This window comes from Dendrobates tinctorius, unplaced genomic scaffold (genome assembly GCF_039654945.1).
Source record: "Dendrobates tinctorius isolate UK_male_01 unplaced genomic scaffold, ASM3965494v1 ptg000211l, whole genome shotgun sequence".
In the NCBI taxonomy this organism is placed as follows: Eukaryota; Metazoa; Chordata; class Amphibia; order Anura; family Dendrobatidae; genus Dendrobates; species Dendrobates tinctorius.
The window spans coordinates 20,582,914-20,609,695 of NW_027361878.1; the positions used below are offsets into that span (position 1 = coordinate 20,582,914).

The window sequence follows — 26,782 nt, forward strand, 5'->3', positions numbered from 1 at the left end:
ATCATCCCCAGCATTGCCGCCTGGCACTATAGTGCCGTATTATCATCACCCCCAGCATTGGTGCCTGGCACTATAGTGCCGTATTATCATCGCCCCGGCATTGCCGCCTGGCACTATAGTGCCGTATTATCATCACCCCCAGCATTGCCGCCTGGCACTACAGTGCCGTATTATCATCACCCCCAGCATTGCCGCCTGGCACTATAGTGCTGTATTATCACCCCCAGCATTGCCACCTGGCACTACAGTGCCGTATTATCACCTCAAGCATTGCCGCCTGGCACTATAGTGCCGTATTATCATCGCCCCGGCATTGCCGCCTGGCACTATAGTGCCGTATTATCATCACCCCCAGCATTGCCGCCTGGCACTACAGTGCCGTATTATCATCACCCCCAGCATTGCCGCCTGGCACTATAGTGCTGTATTATCATCACCCCCAGCACTGCCGCCTGGCACTACAGTGCCGCATTATCCTCACCCCAAGCATTGCCGCCTGGCACTATTGTGCGTATTATCATCGCCCCAGCATTGCCACCTGGCACGATACTGCCGTATTATCATCACCCCCAGCATTGACGCCTGGCACTATAGTGCCGTATTATCATCACCCCCAGCATTGCCACCTGGCACTATAGTGCTGTATTATCATCACCCCCAGCATTGTCACCTGTCACTAAAGTGCCGTATTATCATCACCCCCAGCATTGCCGCCTGGCACTATAGTGCTGTATTATCATCACCCCCAGCATTGTCACCTGGCACTATAGTGCCGTATTATCATCACCCCCAGCATTGCCGCCTGGCACTATAGTGTTGTATTATCATCCCCAGCATTGCCGCCTGCCACTATAGTGTCGTATTATCATCACCCCCAGTATTGCCGCCTGGCACTATAGTGCTATATGATAATCACCCCTAACATTGCCACTTAGCACTACAGTGCCTTATTATCATTACCCCAAGCATTGCCGCCTGGCGCTATAGTGCCGTATTATCACCCCCAGCATTGCCGCCTGGCACTATCATGCCGTATTATCATCACCCCCAGCATTGCCACCTGGCACTATAGTGCCGTATTATCATCCCAAGCATTGCCGCCGGGCACTATAGTGCCGTATTATCATCACCCCCCGCATTAGTGCCTGGCAATATAGTGCCGTATTATCATCACCCCCAGCATTGCCGCCTGGCACTATAGTGCCGTATTATCGTCACCCCCAGCTTTGCAGCCTGGCACTATAGTGCCGTATTATCATCACCCCCAGAATTGCCTCCTGGCACTATAGTGCTGTATTATCATCACCCCCAACGTTGTCGCCTGGCACTACAGTGCCGTATTTTCATTACCCCCAGCATTGGTGCCTGGCACTATAGTGTTGTATAATCATCACCCCCAGCATTGCATCCTGGCACTACAGTGCCGTATTATCATTAACCCCAGCATTGGTGCCTGGCACTATAGTTTTGTATAATCATCTTCCCCATCATTGCCTCCTGGCATTATAGTGCCGTATTATCATCACCCCCTGCATTGCCGCCTGGCACTATAGTGCCGTATTATCATCACCCCCAGCATTTCCACCTGACACTATAGTGCCGTATTATCATCACCCCCAGCATTGGTGTCTGGCTCTATAGTGCTGTAATATCATCACCCCCAGCATTGCCGCCTGGCACTATAGTGCTGTATTATCATCACCCCCAGCATTGCCGCCTGGCACTATAGTGCCGTATTATCATCACCCCCAGCATTGCCGCCTGGCACTATAGTGCGGTATTATCACCCCCAGCATTGCCGCCTGGCACTATAGTGCCGTATTATCATCACCCCCAGCATTGGTGCCTGGCACTATAGTGCGGTATTATCACCCCCAGCATTGCCGCCTGGCACTATAGTACTGTATTATCATCACCCCCAGCATTGCCTCATGGCACTACAGTGCCGTATTATCATCACCCCCAGCATTGCCGCCTGGCACTATAGTGCTGTATTATCATCACTCCCAGCATTGCCGCCTGGCACTATATTGCTGTATTATCATCACCCCCAGCATTGCCGCCTGGCACTATATTGCCGTATTATGACCCCCAGCATTGCCGCCTGGCACTATAGTGCCATATTATCATCACCCCCAGCATTGCCGCCAGTCACTATTGGGCCGTATTATCATCACCCCCAGCATTGCCGCCTGGCACTATAGTGCTATATTATCATCACCCCTAGTATTGCCACCTGGCACTACATTGCCATATTACCATCACCCCCAGGATTGCCGCCTGGCACTATAGTGCCGTATTATCATCACCCCCAGCATTGCCGCCTGGCACTACAGTGCCGTATTATCATCACCCCCAGCATTGCCGCCTGGCACTTCGGTGCCGTTTTATCATCACCCGAAACATTGCCGCCTGACACTATAGTGCCGTATTATCATCACCCCCAGCATTGCCACCTGGCACTACAGTGCCGTATTATCATCACCCCCAGCGATGCCGCCTGGCATAAAAGTGCCATATTTTCATCACCCCCAGTATTGCCGCCTGGCACTATATTGTCGTATTATCATCACCTCCAGCATTGACGCTTGCTACTATAGTGCCGTATTATCATCACTCCCAGCATTGCCGCCAGGCACTACAGTGCTGTATTATCATCACCCCAAGCATTGCCGCCTGGCCCTATAGTGCGGTATAATCAGCAGCCCCATCATTGCTGCTTTGCACAATATTGCAGTACAATCATCACCCCCATCATTGCTGCTTTGCACAGTAGTGCGGTCTAATCACGCCCAGCATTGTCGCCTGGCATTATAATGCCGTATAATCATGACCCCCGGCATTGCCACCTGGCACTAAAGTGCCGTATTATCTTCACCCTCAGCATTGCTGCCTGGCACTAAGTGCCGTATTATCATCACCCCCAGCATTGCCGTCTGGCACTACAGTGCCGTATTATCACCCCCAGCATTGCCACCTGGCACTACAGTGCCGTATTATCATCACCCCTAGCATTGCCACCTGGCACTACAGTGCCGTATTATCTTCACCCCAAGCATTGCCGCCTGGCACTATAGTGCTGTATTATAATCACCCCTAACATTGCCACTTGGCACTACAGTGCCTTATTATCATTACCCCAAGCATTGCCGCCTGGCGCTACAGTTCCGTATTATCACCCCCAGCATTGCCGCCTGGCACTATCATGCCGTATTATCATCACCCCCAGCATTGCCACCTGGCACTTCAGTGCCGTATTATCATCCCAAGCATTGCCGCCGGGCACTATAGTGCCGTATTATCATCACCCCCAGCATTAGTGCCTGGCACTATAGTGCCGTATTATCATCACCCCCAGCATTGCCGCCTGGCACTATAGTTCCGTATTATCGTCACCCCCAGCTTTGCAGCCTGGCACTATAGTGCCGTATTATCATCACCCCCAGAATTGCCGCCTGGCACTATAGTGCCGTATTATCATCACCCCCAGAATTGCCGCCTGGCACTACAGTGCCGTATTATCATTACCCCCAGCATTGGTGCCTGGCACTATAGTGTTGTATAATCATCACCCCCAGCATTGCCTCCTGGCACTATAGTGCCGTATTATCATCACCCCCAGCATTGCCGCCTGGCACTATAGTGCCGTATTATCATCACCCCCAGAATTGCCGCCTAGCACTATAGTGCCGTATTATCATCACCCCCAGCCTTGCCGCCTGGCACTACAGTGCCGTATTATCATTACCCCCAGCATTGGTGCCTGGCACTGTAGTGTTGTATAATCATCACCCCCAGCATTGGATCCTGGCACTATGGTGCCGTATTATCATCACCCCCAGCATTGCCGCCTGGCACTACAGTGCCGTATTATCATTACCCCCAGCATTGGTGCCTGGCACTATAGTGTTGTATAATCATCACCCCCAGCATTTCCACCTGGCACTATAGTTCCGTATTATCATCACCCCCTGCATTGCCGCCTGGCGCTATAGTGCCATATTATCATCACCCCCAGCATTTCCACCTGGCACTATAGTGCCGTATTATCATCACCCCCAGCATTGGTGCCTGGCACTATAGTGCCGTATTATCATCACCCCCAGCATTGGTGCCTGGCACTATAGTGCCGTATTATCATCACCCCCAGCATTGCCGCCTGGCACTATAGTGCTATATTATCATCACCCCCAGCATTGCCGCCTGGCACTATAGTGCCGTATTATCATCACCCCCAGCATTGGTGCCTGGCACTATAGTGCCGTATTATCATCACCCCCAGCATTGCCGCCTGGCACTATAGTGCTATATTATCATCACCCCCAGCATTGCCGCCTGGCACTATAGTGATGTATTATCATCACCCCCAGCATTGCCTCATGGCACTACAGTGCCGTATTATCATCACCCCCAGCATTGCCGCCTGGCACTATAGTGCTGTATTATCATCACTCCCAGCATTGCCGCCTGGCACTATAGTGCCGTATTATCATCACCCCCAGCATTGTCGCCTGGCACTATAGTGCCGTTATATCACCCCCAGCATTGCCGCCTGGCACTATAGTGTTGTATTATCATCACCCCCAGCATTGCCGCCTGGCACTACAGTGCCGTATCATCATCACCCCCAGCATTGCCGCCTGGCACTATAGTGCTGTATTATCATCACCCCCAGCATTGCCGCCTGGCACTATAGTGCTGTATTATCATCATCCCCAGTATTGCCGCCTGGCACTATAGTGCTGTATTATAATCACCCCTAACATTGCCACTTGGCACTATAGTGCTGTTTTATCACCCCCAGCATTGCCGCCTGGCACTATAGTGCCGTTATATCACCCCCAGCATTGCCGCCTGGCACTATAGTGTTGTATTATCATCACCCCCAGCATTGCAATATTATCATCACCCCCAGGATTGCCGCCTGGCACTATAGTGCTATATTATCATCACCCCTAGTATTGCCGCCTGACACTTCAGTGCCGTTTTATCATCACCCCAAACATTGCCGCCTGGCACTATAGTGCCGTATTATCATCACCCCTAGCATTGCCACCTGGCATAAAAGTGCCATATTTTCATCACCCCCAGCATTGCCGCCTGGCACTATATTGTCGTATTATCATCACCTCCAGCATTGGTGCATGGCACTATAGTGCCGTATTATCATCACCCCCAGCATTGCCGCCTGGCACTATAGTGCCATATTATCATCACCCCCAGCAATGCCGCCTGGAACTATAGTGCCGTGTTATCATCACCCCCAGCATTGCCACCTGGCACTATAGTGCCGAATTATCATCACCCCCAGCATTGCCGCCTGACACTATAGTGCCGTATTATCATCACCCCCAGCATTGCCGCCTGGCACTATAGTGCTGTATTATCATCACCCCCAGCATTGCCGCCTGGCACTATAGTGCTGCATTATCATCATCCCCAGTATTGCCGCCTGGCACTATAGTGCTGTATTATAATCACCCCTAACATTGCCACTTGGCACTATAGTGCCGTTTTATCACCCCCAGCATTGCCGCCTGGCACTATAGTGTTGTATTATCATCACCCCCAGCATTGCCGCCTGGCACTATAGTGCCGTTATATCACCCCCAGCATTGCCGCCTGGCACTATAGTGTTGTATAATCATCACCCCCAGCATTGCAATATTATCATCACCCCCAGGATTGCCGCCTGGCACTATAGTGCTATATTATCATCACCCCTAGTATTGCCGCCTGACACTTCAGTGCCGTTTTATCATCACCCCAAACATTGCCGCCTGGCACTATAGTGCCGTATTATCATCACCCCTAGCATTGCCACCTGGCATAAAAGTGCCATATTTTCATGACCCCCAGCATTGCCGCCTGGCACTATATTGTCGTATTATCATCACCTCCAGCATTGGTGCATGGCACTATAGTGCCGTATTATCATCACCCCCAGCATTGCCGCCTGGCACTATAGTGCCATATTATCATCACCCCCAGCAATGCCGCCTGGAACTATAGTGCCGTGTTATCATCACCCCCAGCATTGCCACCTGGCACTATAGTGCCGAATTATCATCACCCCCAGCATTGCCGCCTGACACTATAGTGCCGTATTATCATCACCCCCAGCATTGCCACCTGGCACTACAGTGCCGTATTATTATCACCCCAAGCATTGCCGCCTGGCACTATAGTGCGGTATAATCAGCAGCCCCATCATTGCTGCTTTGCACAGTAGTGCGGTCTAATCACGCCCAGCATTGCCGCCTGGCATTATAGTGCCCTATAATCATGACCCCCGGCATTGCCACCTGGCACTAAAGTGCCGTATTATCATCACCCTCAGCATTGCTGCCTGGCACTAAGTGCCGTATTATCATCACCCCAAGCATTGCCGCCTGGCATTATAGTGCCGTATAATCATGACCCTCAGCATTGCCACCTGGCACTAAAGTGCCGTATTATCATCACCCTCAGCATTGCCGCCTGGCACTAAGTGCCGTATTATCATCACCCCAAACATTGCCGTCTGGCACTATAGTGCTGTATTATCATCACCCCCAGCATTGCCGCCTGGCACTATAGTGCTGTATTATCATCACCCCCAGCATTGCCGCCTGGCACTATAGTGCCGTATTATCATCACCCCCAGCATTGCCGCCTGGCACTATAGTGCCGTATTATCATCACCCCCAGCATTGCCGCTTGGCACTATAGTGCCGTATTATCATCACCCCCAGCATTGCCACCTGGCACTATAGTGCCGTATTATCATCACCCCCAGCATTTCCGCCTGGCACTATAGTGTTATATAATCACCCCAGCATTGCCGCCTGGCACTATAGTGCCGTATTATCATCACCCCAAGCATTGCCGACTGGCACTATAGTGCCGTATTATCATCATCACCCCAAGCATTGCCACCTGGAACTACAGTGCCGTATTATCATCACCCCAAGTATTGCCGCCTGGCACTATAGTGTCGTATTATCATCACCCCAAGAATTACCGCCTGGCACTACAGTGCCGTATTATCATCACCCTCAGCATTGACGCCTGGCACTATAGTGCCATATTATCATTACTCCCAGCATTGGTGCCTGGCACTACAGTGCCATATTATCGTCACACCAAGAATTGCCGCCTGGCACTAGAGTGCCGTATTATCATCACCCCCAGCATTGCCGCCTGGCACTACAGTGCTGTATTATCATCACCCCAAGCATTGCCGCCTGGCACTATAGTGCCGTATTATCACCCCCAGCATTGCTGCCTGGCACTACAGTGCCGTATTATCATTACCCCCAGCATTGCTGCCTGGCACTATAGTGCCGTATTATCGTCACCCCCAGCATTGCCGCCTGGCACTACAGTGCTGTATTATCATCACCCCCAGCATTGCCACCTGTCACTACAGTGCTGTATTATCATCACCCCAAGCATTGCCGCCTGGCACTATAGTGCCGTATTATCACCCCCAGCATTGCTGCCTGGCACTACAGTGCCGTATTATCATTACCCCCAGCATTGCTGCCTGGCACTATAGTGCCGTATTATCGTCACCCCCAGCATTGCCGCCTGGCACTATAGTGCCGTATTAGCATCACCCCCAGCATTGCCGCCTGGCACTATAGTGCCGTATTTTCATGACCCCAAGCATTGCCGTCTGGCATTATATTGCCGTATTATCACCCCCAGCATTGCCGCCTGGCACTATAGTGCCGTATTATCATCACCCCCATCTTTACTGCCTGGCACTACAGTGTTGTATTATCATCACCCCCAGCATTGCCGCCTGGCACTATAGTGCCGTATTTTCATCACCCCAAGCATTGCCGCCTAGCACTATATTGCCGTATAATCATCACCCCCAGCATTGCCGCCTGGCGCTATAGTGTTGTATTATCATCACCCCCAGCATTGCCGCCTGGCGCTATAGTGTTGTATTATCATCACCCCAAGCATTGCCGCCTGGCGCTATAGTGCCGTATTATCATCACCCCAAGCATTGCTGCCTGGCACTATAGTGCCATGCAATCATCACCCCCAGCATTGCCATAGCCGCAAAGAACCAACACATGCAGACCCACACACCAGCGTTCAGCTTTAGGAGCTTTCAGAGGGGAGGATGTGATGCCATGTCAATAATGGAGGAGCTGACGATTCCAACGCTGATGATACAATGTAGGAATGAGGCGGAGGGATTTCCGGGAGGCGGAGAGCCGCAGATAACCACTGCGCATGCCCGAGAATCCCAGCCCCGCAGTGTGAATAAATCATAAACGACTGCGGGGCTGGATCTCAGGTCCGCGTGATATGATGGTCGGGATGTGATCTGACAGCACAGGCACGTCGGGCAGCGCTGACTGCGCATGCCCACTAAACTACAGTACAGCGCAGGCACTAGCATTTCAAATGAAATTGAGGAGGCGTCAAATACGAAATCAATGATGAAAGCGAGGTGTCTGTCAGAGGGGGAAAGACCTGCCCCCCTGTCAAAATTCAGGTATTTTTGAACAATTATATAAACGATTTTTTCAGCGGTGGAACGGAAGCTAAGTAACAGAGACACCTTAACAGAATGCAGCATTAGTGCTGCACAAGGTGGCTCTTTTACTTAAAAACGCCTGCGGGGGGGGTGACAGGTATCCTTGAAAGCTATGCTGAACTGTATATATTACCTGGAGGCTGTGCTAGGCTGTATTATATATTACCTGGAGTCTGTGCTGGGTGCTGTATATTTTACCTGAAGGCTGTTGCTGTACTGTATTATTAACTGGAGTCTGTGCTGTATATATTAACTGGAGTCTGTGGAGGGCTATATCTATTACCTGGATGCTGTGGTGGGCTGTATATATTACCTGGAGACTGTGGTGTGCTGTATATTTTACCTGATGGCTGTGGTGGGCTGTATTTATTACCTGAAGGCTGTGCTGGGCTGTATATATTACCTGAAGGCTGTGCTGGGCTGTATATATTACCTGGAGGCTGTGGTGTGCTGTATATATTACCTGAAGGCTGTGCTGGGCTGTATATATTAACTAGAGTCTGTGGAGGGCTGTATATATTAGCTGGAGGCTGTGCTGGGCTGTATCTATTACCTGGATGCTGTGGTGGGCTGTATATATTACCTGGAGGCTGTGGTGTGCTGTATATTTTACCTGATGGCTGTGGTGGGCTGTATATATTACCTGAAGGCTGTGCTGGGCTGTATATATCACCTGAAGGCTGTGCTGGGCTGTATATATTACCTGAAGGCTGTGGTGGGCTATATATATTAACTGGAGGCTGTGCTGGGCTGTATATATTACCTGAAGGCTGTGGTGGGCTGTATATTTTAACTGGAGGCTGTGCTGGGCTGTATATATTACCTGAAGGCTGTGGTGGGTTGTATATATTAACTGGAGGCTGTGGTGGGCTGTATATATTATCTGAAGGCTGTGGTGGGCTGTATATATTACCTGGAGGCTGTGGTGGGCTGTATATATTACTTGAAGGCTGTGGTGGGCTGTATATATTACCTGAAGGCTGTGGTGGGCTGTATATATTACCTGGAGGCTGTGGTGGGCTGTATATATTACTTGAAGGCTGTGGTGGGCTGTATATATTACCTGAAGGCTGTGCTGGGCTGTATATATTACCTGAAGGCTGTGGTGGGCTGTATATATTAACTGGAGGCTGTGGTGGGCTGTATATATCACCTGGAGGCTGTGGTGGACTGTATGTATTACCTGGAGGCTGTGCTGGGCTGTATATATTACCTGGAGGCTGTGGTGGGCAGTATATATTACCTGGAGGCTGTGGTGGGCTGTATATATTACCTGGAGGCTGTGGTGGGCTGTATATATTGCCTGGAGGCTGTGGTGGGCTATATATGTTATTTGGAGGCTGTGCTGGCCTGTATATATAATTTGGAGGTTGCAACTGGCAAATAATAAATACAGCCCAGCAGCACCCTATAGATATTATATCCAGCCCTGCATAGCCTCAATATTAGATATACAGTACATTTACGGTGGGAAAATCCACAACAAAAATTGACATGGTGCAGATTTTCCCGCTCTAAAAAACGCAGCATATCCGTTGTTTATTATAGTGGCACCATGTAACGCGGATCTAGCACAACTGCACTTGCTGCGGCCCGCCGCAAGCCCCATAGAGAATGAATGTAGCTTGCCGGATCGGTGCCACAAGTCGCCCGTTAGGCGGCAGAGGTGCAGAAGTCTGACGGATCTGCTGCTAGTGTCGAAAAACGCCAGTGTGAAAGCATCCTTAAGGGCAAAAAGAAAAACCATATCAAGTCGGATGCAGTTTTCGCCTGATCTCATCGGATACAAAAAACTCGCCTATGTGAAGGCACCCTAACATGTTACATGTTGCATATTTAATAAAAAATTAAACAACTTTACTATTTAGATTTGATCATTGCGTTCTAAATAGATATTACAATGTATATGTTTACATAACTTTGTTTCCCTATGAAGGGCACTGGGGGGCCAGAAAAATTTCTTGCACAGGGGCCCACTACAGTCTGTGTCCGCCCCTGCCCGACTGGTGAAGGGCTGCAGTGATAGTTGACTGTGGAACTTTCTTCCATCTCCCTACTGCATCTGTGGAGCTCAGCCATAGTGATCTTGGGGTTCTTTACCCCTCTCACCAAGGCTCTTCTCCCACAATTGCTCAGTTTGGCTGGACGGCCAGGTCTAGGAAGACTTCTGGTGGTCACAAACTTCTTCCATTTAAGGATTATGGAGGCCACTGTGCTCTTAGGAGCCTTGAGTACTGCAGAAATTCTTTTGTAACCTTGGCCAGATCTGTGCCTTGCCACAATTCTGTCTCTGAGCTCCTTGGCTTGTTCCTTTGACCTCATGATTTTCATTTGGTCTGACATGCACTGTGAGGTCTTATATAGACAGGTGTGCGTCTTTACAAATCAAGTCCTCTCAGTTTAATTAAGCACAGCTGGACTCCAATGAAGGAGTAGAACCATCTGAAGGCGGATCACAAAGAAATGGACAGCATGTGACTTAAATATGAGTGTCTGAGCAATGGGTCTGAATACTTATGACCATGTGATTTCAGTTTTTCTTTCTTCATAAATTTGCAAAAATTCCTACATTTGTTTTGTTCAGTGAAGATGGGAGTTCAAGGTCAGTGTTGAGTTAGGTTATGTGCATACAACATCTTTTCCAGGAGGCTAACCCATTGAATTTTTTGAAGAGGAAGGCGCTTCCAAAAATGCTGTTTTTTTCCTAAAGCATCTTTTTTTAGAGATTTTTTTTTTAGCATCTGGATGCCATCCATTTGCATGAACTGATCTGAGAAGCTGTTATAAAGACTGATGAAACTCAGTCCATTTTTCCTGTACGTGAAAATAAAATGGACATATGAATGAACCCTAAGGAAAAGAAAAACTCCTCTAAAGAAAGCGTTTCCTATTAAAGTGGTTGTTTGGGATTTAAACATTGTTGGCCAATTTCTAGGATAGGACATAAATGTATGACCCATTTGGGTGCGACACCTGGCACCCCGTTGATCAGCTTTTCCAGGTATTGGCCTGCAACTGCTCAGATACTGAGCAGCACAGCAACGTCTACAGAATAGTGGCCGCGGACGGATACTGCACATCCACCCTCTTGATTTGAATAGGGAACTGATGTGCAGTACCCGGACTTGGCCACTCTGCAATCAACTGCGCTGTGCTGTGCAGCTCCGCAACTGGGCTGACACCGGGAGCAACTGATCCACAGGGGTGCCGAGTGTCGCACCCCCATCGATCAGACATTGATGACCTATCCTAAGCAGGGCTGTGGAGTCGGAGTCGTGGAGTCGGAGTCGGTGCTCATTTTGGTGGAGTCGGAGTCGGAGTTGGAGTCGGTATAAAATGGACCGACTCCGACTCCTAAAATATATAATAAATTGGGTACAGTAATTCAATGCAGGATGTGCTGAATATTTTTTCATAGGAGTTTGGGAAAGTTATGAAATGTCCTATAAATGGCTGTTCTATTCCTGATCTAAGGCTACATTCACACGCAGCGTTTTTCCTGTGTTTTTTGAGGATACGTTTTTCAGCTGCAAAAGCTGATCATCTTTTTAAAAAACTGCATCACCTGAAAGGTTTTTGAGCTCATAGATAATGTTTTCAATAGCAAAAGCAGATTAGAAATCTGCTCTATCTATCCATTTATCCATATCTGTCTATCCATATCGTATCTGTACCAAAAAGAATGAAAACCGGGTAGTACACCAATATATATTCTGTTCTATCTAAATATCTTGATTATTGGATCATAAAAATGATTAAATGTCTGAGGTTCACATTGTACTACAATACATTTTTCACTTAAATATAAGCAATATGTGTGGGAGTCGGAGTCGTGGAGTCGGAGTCGGAGTTGGAGTCGGAGTCGGTGTAAGGGAAATTGAGGAGTCGGAGTCGGAGTCACAGGTTTGGCTTACCGACTCCACAGCCCTGATCCTAAGGATAAGTCAATGTTAAAGTCCCAGACAACCCCTTTAAATGAATGAATTCACCTCTGCTATAACTGTAGCTTATGTACTAGAAAAGAGAACACCCTTTTATTTGGACACACAGAACCTTGTGCTGCTTAAGTTGATGAAGAAGGCGGTGATGATGGGTCTGTGATATAGTGTCTGACCAGATAAAGCCACTTTACAAGACTTTATTATGAATGCAGACTGTCATGATCCAGTGTTGGATCTGGCGGTATTAAAATCACTGGGTGAACTTTTTTTACTTTGGAAAGTTCCAAGGTGTCTTGACTGTCCCCGGTGGTGGTTTTGATATTGCACTTTAGGTTTTTGTGCACTTAATCATGTATCTGGTGTGACACCCTATAAAGGTGTGCTAGGGGGGTGCAATCACTGTTGGTGATAGTTGTTAATTTGCAACCAACCTTGGTGGTGGAAGGAGCTGGAGAGATTGCTCAGCTCAGTCTGAGTCCTGGTGTGGAAGGAGTCACAGAAGGGAGTTCTTTGCAGCGCTGACTGAACTTGGTGGCAGCTATTCAGGAGGAAGGCTGCAGTCGGTTGCTGGACTCTGTGCTGGAGCATTTGCACAGAGAGAGCTAAGTTTTCTATTTCCCCTGTTTGTGACTTTCCTTATGTGTGATCTAGTGTAGTGGTGGGATTAGTTTCCGCACCGGCCAATGCCCTAGCGAGGGACTAGGTTCAGGGCGAGTCAGGGCATAAGGTTCGCGTGCGGCGACAGGTGAGGAGCCTGTATAGGGAACGTAAGGAGTGCAGGGACGCTGCCTCAGGGGAGCTCAGGAGGTCTCCACATCCCTATTTCCTATTACAGGGCCCACCACTGTAATTGTTCCTGTGTTTCCCCTTATTATTTAAATTCGCCAGCTGGAGGCGGTGTGTCCGGCTGCACGTCCAGGTATTATTTAAATTCGCCCCGCTGGAGGCGCTGTATCCAGGGTCACGTGTGTCATAAATTCGCCCTGCTGGAGGCGCTGTGTCCAGTCACACGTTGACCATTACACAGACAATGACTATTTCTATCGTTAATAATACTGGGCGCAGGTTGTGCTCTTGCTCATTGCTGAGATAACAGATGGGCCTGTTCATTCACGTCTCTTCCCACCACATTTTGGCAACCAATGAAAGCATTGATCATCCCCGGGACAATTGTCGGCAATGAGTCGTCTCTATAAGCTCAGCATTTATTTATTAAGTGCTTGGATAATAATTGAAACAAAACAAGAGAAACTTTCTTTTAATAGAGTTTTGATTTATCTGGTGAAAACTGGTGGCATTGCAAAATGAACAAAACGAACTGCCTAATACTGGATAGATGTACAAACAGAGCATCACAAATAGGAAAGTGAATCAGTGTCATGTGGAAAGGGTAGGAGTAGCTCAGAATTAGGGCTCATTCCCACTTGCGATGAAATCGAACAAATGCAAATCCGATTAAAAATAAGATGCGCCAATTCTGGCACTTAGCCTCGCTCTTCTCAATTGCCCTGCAGCGGTGGCAAGTGGGGTGGTAGTTGGGGGGTTGATGTCACCTTTGTATTGTCAGGTGACACCAAACCCCGAGGTTAGTAATGGAGAGGCGTTAATAAGACTCCCCTATTACTAACCCCATTGTGTGAAAACACACACCCAGCATAAAGTCCTTTAATTGAAAGAAAGACACCGACTCCTTTAATACATCTGTGCATCTATCCTATGTGTATTTACTGTATGTAATCCATCTATTCTACGATGTCGGCTCCTGCTGTGATTTTACATTTCATGGCTGCTGAATTGCCGGCTTTTATTCTATCTAATATGTCACACACTCAGGAACAGGCACCGTATTCTGCTTTAACAGTGTAACTTTACGTGATAACAAACAATCCATGGCAATTTCAGTACAGCACAAGTTCATGTTTTCAGCCTGAGCTTTCCCTCTCAATGCTGGCTCCTCTAGCCTGTGAGATGCTCTTTCTGGCTCTGCAACCCCCATATTCCTGCACCCACTTTCCCGTACTGGTTCCCACTATGGCTCCCCTTCACTGGGAGATGGGAGATGAAAAAGGTTCCTCTTTCCTGATTCGAGCCATAGGCCCGTATTCTCTATGGGACACCATTGTACCAAGTGGCAGCCGACAGCATTCTTCTTTCCTAAGCGTTCTGTGCCTTTCTGTACTGTGTGGCCCTCTGGCCTATTCTGCTTTCTCCTGAATCACTCTCCAACACTTTCTTAACTTCACACTAATTGTGGTCACTAAGTCCTATAAGGATAGATGCATTACAATCCCTCCCCCATTATGTAGCAATGTCCCCCATTGTGGGTGCATCCTGGTTTATGAAACACCCCTTTAAGCCGCCTCCATGGAAAGAGTGTCCCGTAGTTCTCACCTCAATAAGGAAAACAGCCTCCAACCGAATCTGACTGGGAGCTGTAGTGGGATGCAGGAGAGTCTTCTGTTAATGGTTGACTTGGGAAACCCTTGTCCACGCTCCGTACACACTCATAGGAGATGAGGTTGGAACACTTAACAGATTTATTCATAGAGGGGGATAAATGGCTAATGTTGTAAGGGGAACAGCAAGTAACAGCAAAACAAATAGTATTACACTATATACAAATACAGACGCAAGATGGGGTTGGCAGTAAACTTGAATGTTAGGGATGGCGCTTCCCCTTTAAATCACAAGCAGCACAATAACATCACTTAAACTACAAATGACTGCAGCAATGGAAACAACACATTCTAATGTTGGCGCCCAGTTGCCACAGATGTTGGCACACTTGCAGAAACAGTTGGTGCACTGAATATAATAAAAGTCCCTCCATGGCTTGTCCTATTATAATTCCTCATGCATTGAACCACAAATCCCAGCAATGCTCCATTATAGCTAGATTTAATACACTTCCCAACAGTGGATTCACAAGTCCTAGTAGTAGCTACTCCGTAATGTAGCAGCTCGGCCATCACACAAGCTTCCAGCCTGTGGGTTCAGCTGTGTCATCATACTGACTATTAACTTCATTCAAGGTGTCAAAGATAAGAATACTCAATAATAGTTGGAATAATATTCAATTATTTATTTTTCAATTTCCTATCAGTATGTATTTGGAGTGTGGGAGGAAACCGGAGAACCCGGAGGAAACCCACGCAAACACGGGGAGAACACACAAACTCCTTGCAGTTTTCTTTGGTTGGGTTTGAACCCTAGCGCTGCAAAGCAACAGTGCTAACCACTGAGCCACCGTGTTGCCCAATTGTCTTCAATGTGGCTCTAATTATGATAGGCCTCATGACGAAGACATAAATTAATATAGATGTCACTTCATCTGTGAACACTTCTCAGCATGAAAAGTCTGGTAAATGTCGAGAATAGATTCCGAGCCCGGAATCTGCCTCTTTATGCAGCAGGAAACTCACATTATTCCGTGAGTACATGTGACTGCAAAAAGTCCTATAAGTGATATGTCCATAAGTGAGTACAGAGACCGAGCCCGGAATCTGCCTCTTTATGCAGCAGGAATCTCACATTATTCCGTGAGTACATCTGACTGCGGAAAGTCCTATAAGTGATATGTCCATAAGTGAGTACAGAGACCGAGCCCGGAATCTGCCTCTTTATGCAGCAGGAAACTCACATTATTCCGTGAGTACGTCTGACTGCGGAAAGTCCTATAAGTGATATGTCCATAAGTGAGTACAGAGACCGAGCCCGGAATCTGCCTCTTTATGCAGCAGGAAACTCACATTATTCCGTGAGTACGTCTGACTGCGGAAAGTCCTATAAGTTATATGTCCATAAGTGAGTACAGAAACCGAGCCCGGAATCTGTCTCTTTTTTTTCTGACATGTTTTCGTCTTGTAGAAGAGTCATCACATCTGGCTGGATTCTTTATTTATTGATGGATCACACTCAGGCCTCTCTCTGGAATAGTGATCTGCAGAAATAATAAATATGACTGATTATGACTGAAGATGAATCAACTGGATATCATATATAAGTGGCATGCAATGTACTCCTGGTTACTGAAATATTGCCTTGTAAGAAAAGATTTAACATAATTGATATTTGCTCATTCTTGGGTTAGGACTATACCCTCTATTCATATGGAGATGGCTGTCAACAAACTTCAGAAGGGAGAGTAATTACTTTTTGGTGATTTTAACATTGATTCAAATGGTTACTTAGACTCGACTGCTCAGACAAGATAACTATCCCAAATATTAGACTAATGGCTAAATAAAGAACTACATGATGTATGTCGGTGTCTAAACATCTCTTCAAGGCAGATCACACACTACTCCGAATCATTACTAGAATAAAATTTGATTCTCACAAATATATTCTCTTTATCAAAAATGTAAAAAATGGCTACTGGTCAAAAGACACAATCTGACCATTCCCATCTTATCGTACCTTTAAGTTTTCCTCAGGTCCAGCCATAAAAAATTCCAATTTATGGAGATGCAACTGTTACCTCCTTCAGGAGACAATCTATAAAGAAAAATAGAAACAGGATTAAAAAATGAGTTTATAAAATATAATACAGAAGGCTTATCTATATATACAGTAGAGCACTAAACCTGACGTATTCTACCAGTACATGCGCTTCTCTCCATGAGACACACTATGACATTGTGTTACGGTGGTACTTTACTCCAGTGCAACTCCACAGAGTATTTCCTTCCCAATCTCCTCTCTGCTCGAGAGACTTTGGGAAAATGGGGTAAATTTTACCCATATTTTGGAGTTGTTCATTTTTAAAGGAATTGTGGAAAGAAACTTTGAACTTACTCCTATGAATTTCTAAATCCAATATTACTCCATAGCTAGTAGTATTATAGCAAGTTGTAGAAGAAATTCCACCCGAATTTCAACATATCTCTTGTTACATCTTTTTGGTGATTAAACATTTAATTACAACAAAATTGAAGCAAATAATTCCTCCCTCAACATCAGACGTAATGGAAGGGGCATCAACGCACAATATTAGAAGTTCAACTTTGTGCTTAGGTAAAAAAAAAAATTTTTAAACCCATATTGAGTTGGATGAATGTCATGATGTAAATGTGTTTTTTTAACACATGCTAAATCCACAACTTAAAAACTAAAGGAGGTGTATTACCAAAATATACCAGATATGTACTAAATTAAATGTTTGTAAATATTATGTACAAAATGCAACATTATAATAGTCGGTTTATTCCTAGTAATAATGAGCAGCCTTGACTTTACTTTCTTTCCTGTAACTTCGCGTTGTTACCCCATTCTTCCCTTTTTATCCCTCCCCAGTTTATAGTCCTTGTTAACATTATTGTAAAATTTGAAAATGTTAAAAAAAACAATTGAACAAGATAACCGGACATTTAACTATTTTTTTTCACCTGTTCTAAATGCCGTCATTCTCCTGAAACTATCATTGCTCGTCCTTTATTCCTGGGGTTCTCAATTCTCCCTTTATGTAAATCTAGTTTTTATTTTTTTAAGTGGGCATGACTTTTAAAATGTTTCTCTTTTTGAGAAATAGCTTGATGATCATGCCTAGTTGGCTGAAATGCTTGATAAATATACAGGAAGACATATATCAGGAATGGGGAGATGCGAGAACAAACAACGCCAGAAAAAGAGCGGAATTTATACCAGGTTAAAATATATGCATATTTAGTTATGGAGCTTTGTTATGGAGATAGAGGTATTATACAGATGCTGGGTATTACAGTTACTGATTATGGAGCTAATGCTTATACAAATGAATTCTGCAAGAGATATGAGTGGATAATGAACATATTTCTGCACGTACCTTCAGACTCTGTCTCTGCCGTCTTACGATCTTTTTCAATAAAGTGGGCACATGCCAAGAAGAATCCTTTTCCTACAGCCACGACAACAAGACAAAACATGAGGGCGTACTGTAAACGGTGGAACCTCCATAAAGACGTGTCTGGATTATGACTTTTGATGGCGTTGGATATCTGAAAATATGACAAAATAAACAGTTATGTATGGTTAATGAAAGTAAAAAAAACAATTGACTGGACACATTTACACTGACAGCAGTCAATGGATAACAATGAAATCTGGTGATCATAGAACTAAAAGGTGCCTCACTGCAGATAGTGGAGGAGCTTCCATCCTCCAAACCCTGAACAGCACCGGTTCCAGTTTCCACAGCCCCAGCACTACACATTGTCTAGAGACAGAATAACACAATCTCAAACACAGATATCATAATCAGAATTCGGGATTTAAACAACCTGAATAAATATGGGTATCAGCCCTGTGGAGCTCTCAAACAGCATTCAAACACCAAAACATGGTGCAAATACACCACCAAAAGGCAAAGGAATTTTTTAAATAGAATAAAATGTTATATTCTTTAATAGCATAATAAATAAAAAAGACAATCAATGAATTAATAGTGTATATAAACAGAGCTATCCGAATATGGCCACAGATGCCAAAATGTAAAACATGATGCTACAAACAAGACAAAAGGCAACTTTCACACTTGCGGTTTTTTGCGCTTCGCTGCATGCGCAGTGCAAATGCGCATAAAAAACACATCATGCGTTTTTAATGCGTTTTTTTGTTTTTTGCGCATGGTTCTTACAAAAAACGCATGCGTTTTTAAAAGCAGACGTGTGCATGACCATGCGCATGTCAGCGCTCCCATAGACTTTAATGTGTTTTTGGGTGAATTCTGTGCGCATTGCGCGCGCATGCGTTTTTTTGAGACAGGTCGGACGCACCAAAAATGCAACAGGTTGCATTTTGTGTGCCTGGGTGCACACTACAAAAAAACGCATGTGCATACAAATGCATACAAACGCATGACAATGCGCACCCATGTTAAATGTAGGGAAAAAATGCATGCGCATGTAAGCGCAAAAGCACAGCGCAAAAAACCGCAAGTGTGAAATCAGCCAAATGAAGGGAAAAGGTAATACATATTTATTGACAGTATCCCCAATCAGAATATCAGTTCAAAATAAAGTGCCAGAGCATATTTTCCAAAGATATAGGGATGACCAAATCATAAATGCATATAGGTAAGTAATACTACAGTAGCATGGAGATTTCTCCTAGTTCTCTGGTCAGTGACCTATCACATAGAACTCACCACCTAGTAAGCTAAGGGGCCATAAATACTATAAATAGTTCTTACCCATATTGATGTCCATCTGTAGCCATGTGCCCCGATGCGCATTTCGCAATGGCTTCCTCGGCAGGCTGGGAAGGCCCCCCGAGGATCCCTATATCTTTGGAGAATATGCACTGGCACTTTATTTTGAACTGATATTCTGATTAGGGATACTGTTGATAATTACGTATTACCTTTTCCCAAGATTTTGTCTCGTTTGTAGCATCATGTTTTACATGTGGCCATATTCGGATAGCTCTGTTTATATACACTATTAATTCATTGATTGTCTTTTTTATTTATTATGCTATTAAAGAATATAACATTGTATTGTCTAGAGACAGGACTGATGTGACATCCTCCTTCAGCAGATGATCTATGACAACTCCAGGACATCTTGTCTTTGGAGTTCTCCTGCCGTGCACACAAGGTAAGAATGGTTTGCTGGTGCATAGCTTCCATATATAGTCCTGCTGGTTAATGTATGTGTATGGATACTACTTGTATGTTCTGAATGTCTGCTGTCTGCAGAGGTAGAATTCGCAGAATAAATAATCATTAGGCCATGAACATTCATTTGCAGGACACAACGTTCCTAAAAGTGATTGTTCATTTTGCTAAATGTGACCACCTAATAAATTATCTAATTACTTAAAGTGGTTATGTAAAGAAAAGATCAATAATACACATGAAAATAAGCAACTTTGCGACAGATCTTATCTTGGACTTCAGAAAGGCGGATATTAATAGACACAGAAATAGGGTAGGAGAGGTCCAATGGCTGGATGTTCTAGAGGACAGAAATGTCCAAGAAGGATGGGAGATTTTGCTAAATGAAATTCTCACTGCACAATCTGTAAAAATTCCGAAAAGAAGGAAGAATTGGAAGTATTTAAAGAGACCAAGATGGATGAACACAGAACTTAAACACTTGCTAAAAGGGAAAAAAATAAATACATATCAAATGGAAAGATGGGGCATATCTTAAGAATAATGTATTGTTGTTTGCAGGGAATGCAGGGCAAGCGTTAGAAGAGCTCAAGCCAGTAATGAAATTAAGCTTGCAAGGTGAGGACAAAAGCAGTAACAAAGGATTTTGGGGATATGTGAAAAGCAAAAGAAAAGTCAAAGATGCTACAGGATTTTTACAAAATGAAAACAGTCAAGCGTTCAAAATTGATGTTGAGAAGGCCAAACTTTTAAATTCATATTTTGCCCCTGTGTTCTCTAAAAGAGCAAATGTAACATCAAATGATCATTGGTGTGCTATCAAAGGAATAAATTGATTCACATTATCCGTAAACAGAAATATCGTGAGAGAACACTTAGACAATTTATATTAATTTTAATTTCCTGGTCCAGATGAATTACATCCTATGATACTAAAAGATGTAGCAAAAGAAATTGCAGAGCCACTAGGAAAAAACCTGGAAGAACAGGAATAGTCCCGTAAGATTAGAGAAGGGCAAATGTCCCTATGTGCAAAAAAGGAAAGACGTTAGAACCAGGAAATTACAGGCCAGTGAGCCTTACTTCTATACCAGGAAAGATCTTTGAACAAATTATTAAACAGCATGTATGTAAGTACTTGGATAAGATTACAAGCAATTAACAAGAGCCAGCCTGGATTTGTAGCAAACAAGTCATGCCAGACTAATCTAATTTCCTTCTATGATGGAATCTCTGACTGGTTGGATCAGGGAAATGCGGTAGATATTGTATATTTTGACTTCAACAAAGCGTTTGATAAAGTATCTCATACAATCCTTATTGAATAAATGACCAAGTATGGGATTGACAAGGGTACGGTTAGGTGGATTCATAAATGGCTCAGTGATCGTACTCAAAGAGTGGTAATAAATAGTTGCACATCCAATTGGAAGAGTGCTTCAAGTGGGGTACTACAAGGCTCTTTCCTGGCCACAGTGTTATGCAACATTTTTATAAATGATCTAGATAAGGGAACTGAAGGTAAACTGATCAAATTTGCAGACAATGAAAAGCTAGGAATGAAGAGCTAACAATAGAGAAGATAGAGAAAGGACTCAGAAGGATCTAGATAAACTTGAATAAAGGGCAGTGACTAATAGAATTATATTTAACATGGAGAAATGCAAGATTCTACACGTGGGCAAGAAAAACTAAAATTCCAATTACGGAATGGGAGGAATAGAACTAAGCAACAGTTTGTTTGAAAAAGACAGTATACTAGTAGATCACAGACTGCACATGAGATAACAGTGTGATGCAGCAGCAAAAAAAGGCAAATGCAGTTCTAGGATGTATTAAGAAAAGAAGAAAAGAGTCTAGATCACATGAAGTAATTATCTCCCTCTACTCCTCTTTGGTCATACATCATATGGAATACTGTGTCTAGTTCTGGGCACCACATTTTGCAAAAGACATCGAAAAACTGGAGCAAGTTCAGAGAAGAGGTACCAGGATGGTAAGCGGACTGCAAAGTATGTTCTACGAGGAACAGTTAAAGGATATGGGAATGTTTAGCTTGCAAAAAAAGCTAAGAGGAGACTTAATAGCTGTCTACAAATATCTGAAGGGCTGTCACAGTGTAGAGGGATCACCTTATTCTCATTTGCACATGGAAACATGAGAAACAATGGAATGAAACTGAAAGGGAGAAGATACAGATTAGATAATAGCAAAATGTTTTTGACAATGAGGGAAACCAATGAGTGAAAAAGGCTACCACGAGAGGTGGCGAGTTCTCCTTCAATGGAAGTCTTCAAACAGAGGCTTGACAGACATCTATCTGAGATGGTTTAGTGAATCCAGCATTGAGCAGGAGGTTGGACACGATGACCCTGGAGGTCCCTGCCAACTTTAACATTCTATGTTTCTAGGATGTTCAAATGGAAAAAGATGTATGAATGTAACTTTAAAGTGATGTGAAAATATGTAAAAGTTACTTACCAGCCTGATGACATAGGAGCTTCCGACAGTCCCCAGCTCAGACACTATCATAAATATGGCTTGTGCTGTTGATCTTCTTGCAGGAGATACTACATACTGAAACAAGAGAATATTCTGAGTGAGCAGAAGTAAGTCACGGGACGCAGCAAGTTAAGAGAACATTGGCAAAGTGAACATATGTGAAACAGAAGTAAAGAGCACAGTCAGCCAGGATTGAAAAAAAAAGCCCAGAAGCCCGTTATGTGCTGAGATTTTATTAAAGAAGTTTTTAATCTTCTTGGGCCGTCTATTTTGGAGTTTAGTTGGGAATTATCCAACAAATGCTTGGATACAGCCAGGATTAAGGGGCCTTGATGGGTGAAACAGAACATACTGGCTGACTACATAAATAGAATTTTAGCTTTGCTAACTTTAGCGCTTTTCTCCACTCACCAGGCGAATATCAGCCGAAACGGAGCAGCTCAGATTCAGACACATGATTCCCAAGAACATAAGCACCTGCAGAGATAAGGAACAATACATATACGCATTATAGAATGTAGTAGATAAGCCCCGAAAGGCAGTGGCCGCAGCTTGTAGCGGAAAAGCGAGGTGACAGGTTCCCTTTAATCCATTCATCCCCCAGTTTCCATACATTCCTAGACAGCCCCCGCCATAGTCTATGATTTCTACCGCTCATTACATCTGTCCTATTTCCGAGACCCAGTAAGGTTATAAAGCAATCTACACATCAGGTACTTACATATGTGGCCACGATACTGATGTTTCCCATAAATAGAGCGAAGGCCAAGAAAACGATGCAGCCGAGCAGGCCGGATGCACAAACTATTGGGTCGGCACGTGGGTTGTTCTTCCTATATATTTTTGCTATCTTCACACCTATTACAACTCCCAAGATGCCAGAGATGCATGAATTTAACCCGAAGATCAGACTGCAAAGAAAAGTGGTAAAGAGATTAGTGAAGGAGCTCGAATTAATGAAATATAAATAATTTGATATAATAATCATTTGAAATATAATTTTTTTTTTAAGGGGAAAACTGGGGTAGAGGGAACATTAAATTCCCAACAGTGATTGTCAAATCAAAGTTTGGTAAACTTGTACCTGTCATAGTAACCGCCGACTTCAGTCTGATTTTGTGCGCTCTCTTGTATGATACCCCGGGCACGGTGCAGGAAGATAAGACCATAGGAGCTGATGGCACCGGCAGCAAACTTTACAGTCAGCATCCCAAGAGTGCAAAACATAAAGCTTGGGCTGCAGAAAGTGAAAAGGGGAAAAAAACATGTAAATAACACAGAAGTCACGGGGTAGATCAGTGACAACAATCAGTGCACAGAAAATACCTACTTTTTAATGAGATTTTTTACATCTGAAATCCATGCTCTGGAGCTCAGCGGTTTGCTGTTATTTCCCTCTGCAGCTCCTCTGGTCGGCTCTTTTACAATCACACCCATGAACAGGAGTCCTATCATACCCAGAACAGGGGAGATCTGTGCAGACGAAGAAGGAGACATCACATATTACAAATACAGAGGTGTCATCAGAAGAAAAGACTAAAGGGAATTCAATGGAATCTATCACCAGGTGTTTTCTGCAGATATGTGAGCAACATAATGTCGGGACAGAGACCCCTAATCCAGCGATATGTCACTTGTTGCTCTGCTTGGTGTAGTTTTGATAAAATCTCTGTTTTTTTCTGATGCAGATCTGGCAGAACTCTGAATGTTGAGCCCTTTATAACCCCGCCTACACCAGCTTTTTCTGTGTACAATGTATATAGGCAGAAAGCTACCAATCAGTGGGGGAAGGGGTTACACAGAGCAGGAGGACTATGTGGCATGAGACAACTAGTCCCCTTCTCATAATTTCCTGCTGATAAAACAGTGATTTTTTTTCTAAACAACTGTAAAGAGCAGTAAGTAACACATCGCAGGAATCAGGTCCTCTGCCCCTACAGAGGCCTTGCTCTCAGATTAAATGATAAAAATATACTGGCAGATTCCCTTTAAAACCATATAGGAGTTATAATTAAGATTCACAGTTTGTCCACAAGATCCCTCAGACCTATTACTTACCAGAAAGGCTATTCGCCAGTCGCCAGAGAATGCCCTTGTAACTTCAGAGCCAATGATGTAACCAAGACCACTGTAATAAACAAAAACAAAGTTGTCATCATTTCTGCACACACAGAAACATATACATGTGCGAGTGTCTTTCTCCGGCTCCTCTTTTCTGATTAATGATTCCTCATTACTTGCGGGGGGTTTTGTAAGATGCCATCCATATGTCTTGTACATGCATGCATCTGCAGAGCACAATCTGGGCGGCCGGAGAAAGTCCACAACAAGTCCGCCTTGTCGGAATTCCTCTAATCAATAAATAGGTCCACACTCACCTGCCAATAAATCCTGCCACGTAATAGCAGTAAAGCGCGCGGCTGCGCCGGTCTCCCACATACAGGTCGGCAATGATTGAGGGGGCAGTAATTCTAAAGCTTGCCTGTGCTGCTCCCAGCAGTCCATTCATCAACAGAAAAACTGGAAAATACTGTGAAAACACAGAAAGATATTCAGTGACTATTCAAGAACGTTTTCTTAGACATCTAAAGAAATACCATAATAGAAAGATTTGTAACTTTCCCTAATTTTGAGCCGCTCCTGCTTGTGGTTTGCAAATACTGATCTAGATACAAACAGGTGAGAGGCTTTACAGCTCCTGCAGACGTCTGTGGATCATGGTCCGATCATGGACTACAATGCACAGACAGCGTGATGGTGATGATCGGGTCAGGAGACCCGCGGCCTCTCCGTGCATTGCGCTCCATGATGGCATCGAGATCCACAGATGCTTCCTGGCATCAGAGGTGCATGACCGGAAGCCATCTTCTGAGCTTCTGGCCATGACCTGGGTGTACAGTTCTCCAGCTTCAAAGGTGCAGTGCGCATGGCCGTCAGTTCAAACTGTGGCTCCCGGTCATGGGCAGTGCACGTCTGAAGCCAGGTAGCGTACACCCAGCTGCAGAGGTGCAGTGACGCTGCCGAAATGTGCAGCGCGCGTGTGCGGGATGTGCAGGAGCTGGCGATGACAAAAACTCCTGCAAATTATGTTATCACTCCCACAGGGGCATGATAACATGAAGAGGGCTGACTAGTCTGGGGCAACTAACGACCCAACAACTAGTCAGCGCCCCCATTAGCACAGGAAATGGGGACAATATGAAGGCTTTATTAACCTCATTTTTACAGATAAACATTCTACAGGGCTGGTGAGGCAGGAATTTACTCCTAGATAAGTGAGTGCTGCTGGTTGGAGGGCGTGGAGGACCTGACAGGTTCAATTCATGTTCAGTTTACCTCATTGGGAACGAAGATCCTGCCGATACTTATGGCTGACCGGACGGCCATGCCTGTACACGCAATGCGTTTCCTGCTCCAGCGGTCTCCCAGGTATCCAAAGACTAGACCAAACACCACATTGCTGACTGTGAATGCTAGAATGGGAAGGGAAAAACAAGAGGTCAAGAAAAACAATTCTATATTATTGCATTTTTTTAAATTTGAGGATTTTTTAGACTGTTGCACTTAAGCACTTCTCCCGTCCTCGTCACTTTAGAATAAGATTTTATATTGAAATGTTACCTGATTTTGTAAAGCTGGATCCATTGTCATCCATTTTAAAGGCGACTTTCAGGTAAGGCATCGCTCCTGCCAAAACAAAAAGAGGAACACAAGTGATTATTGTAATCAGAGAAGTGCAGGAAGAGACGTCACAGCAACTAACGAGCCTTCTCGTTGGCCATGAAGATTTCTTTCCTTTTATGTTGCAGTGAGGGGCTTTATACACCCTGCCCCACCGACATAACCCGGTGTACCCCTACCTACCTACAACAATGAAGAAAGCCATGGTGTTAACTATATTAATGCAGGATAGAATGACTACAGTGCTGATGGAACGTCTGCTGGAAACTCCCGTCCGCTCGTGCAGGTCCTGTGTTTCGCCGTTTTCATCCTTCTCTTTACAGTCAATGTCTATTTTCACATCATCAGCTAAAATTGGCACTTTGGTGAAATCACTGAGAGATGTCATGTTCACAGAGCCCTGCAAACACTGGAGAAAAACACAGAAGATGGTACAAATATTACATTAGTCTCAGTCTGTGGTGCTCAGTGATAATGCAGTGTATGGCATAATAAGCAAAGAATAATAAGTTAAAGTCCCCT

General features: G+C 44.9%; 2 long non-coding RNA genes across 2 annotated transcripts; both read right to left on the reverse strand.

The window, feature by feature from the left end:
* Positions 1 to 15,873: 15,873 nt before the first annotated feature.
* LOC141058171 (uncharacterized) lies at positions 15,874 to 18,418 on the reverse strand. Its single transcript, XR_012222110.1, has 3 exons — positions 18,287 to 18,418; positions 16,903 to 16,980; positions 15,874 to 16,423 (listed from the first exon to the last, which is right to left on the reverse strand). It is a non-coding gene; the product is annotated as an uncharacterized lncRNA (long non-coding RNA).
* Positions 18,419 to 23,944: 5,526 nt separating this feature from the next.
* On the reverse strand, positions 23,945 to 25,097 carry LOC141058172 (uncharacterized). Its single transcript, XR_012222111.1, has 3 exons — positions 24,958 to 25,097; positions 24,638 to 24,707; positions 23,945 to 24,052 (listed from the first exon to the last, which is right to left on the reverse strand). It is a non-coding gene; the product is annotated as an uncharacterized lncRNA (long non-coding RNA).
* Positions 25,098 to 26,782: the final 1,685 nt, after the last annotated feature.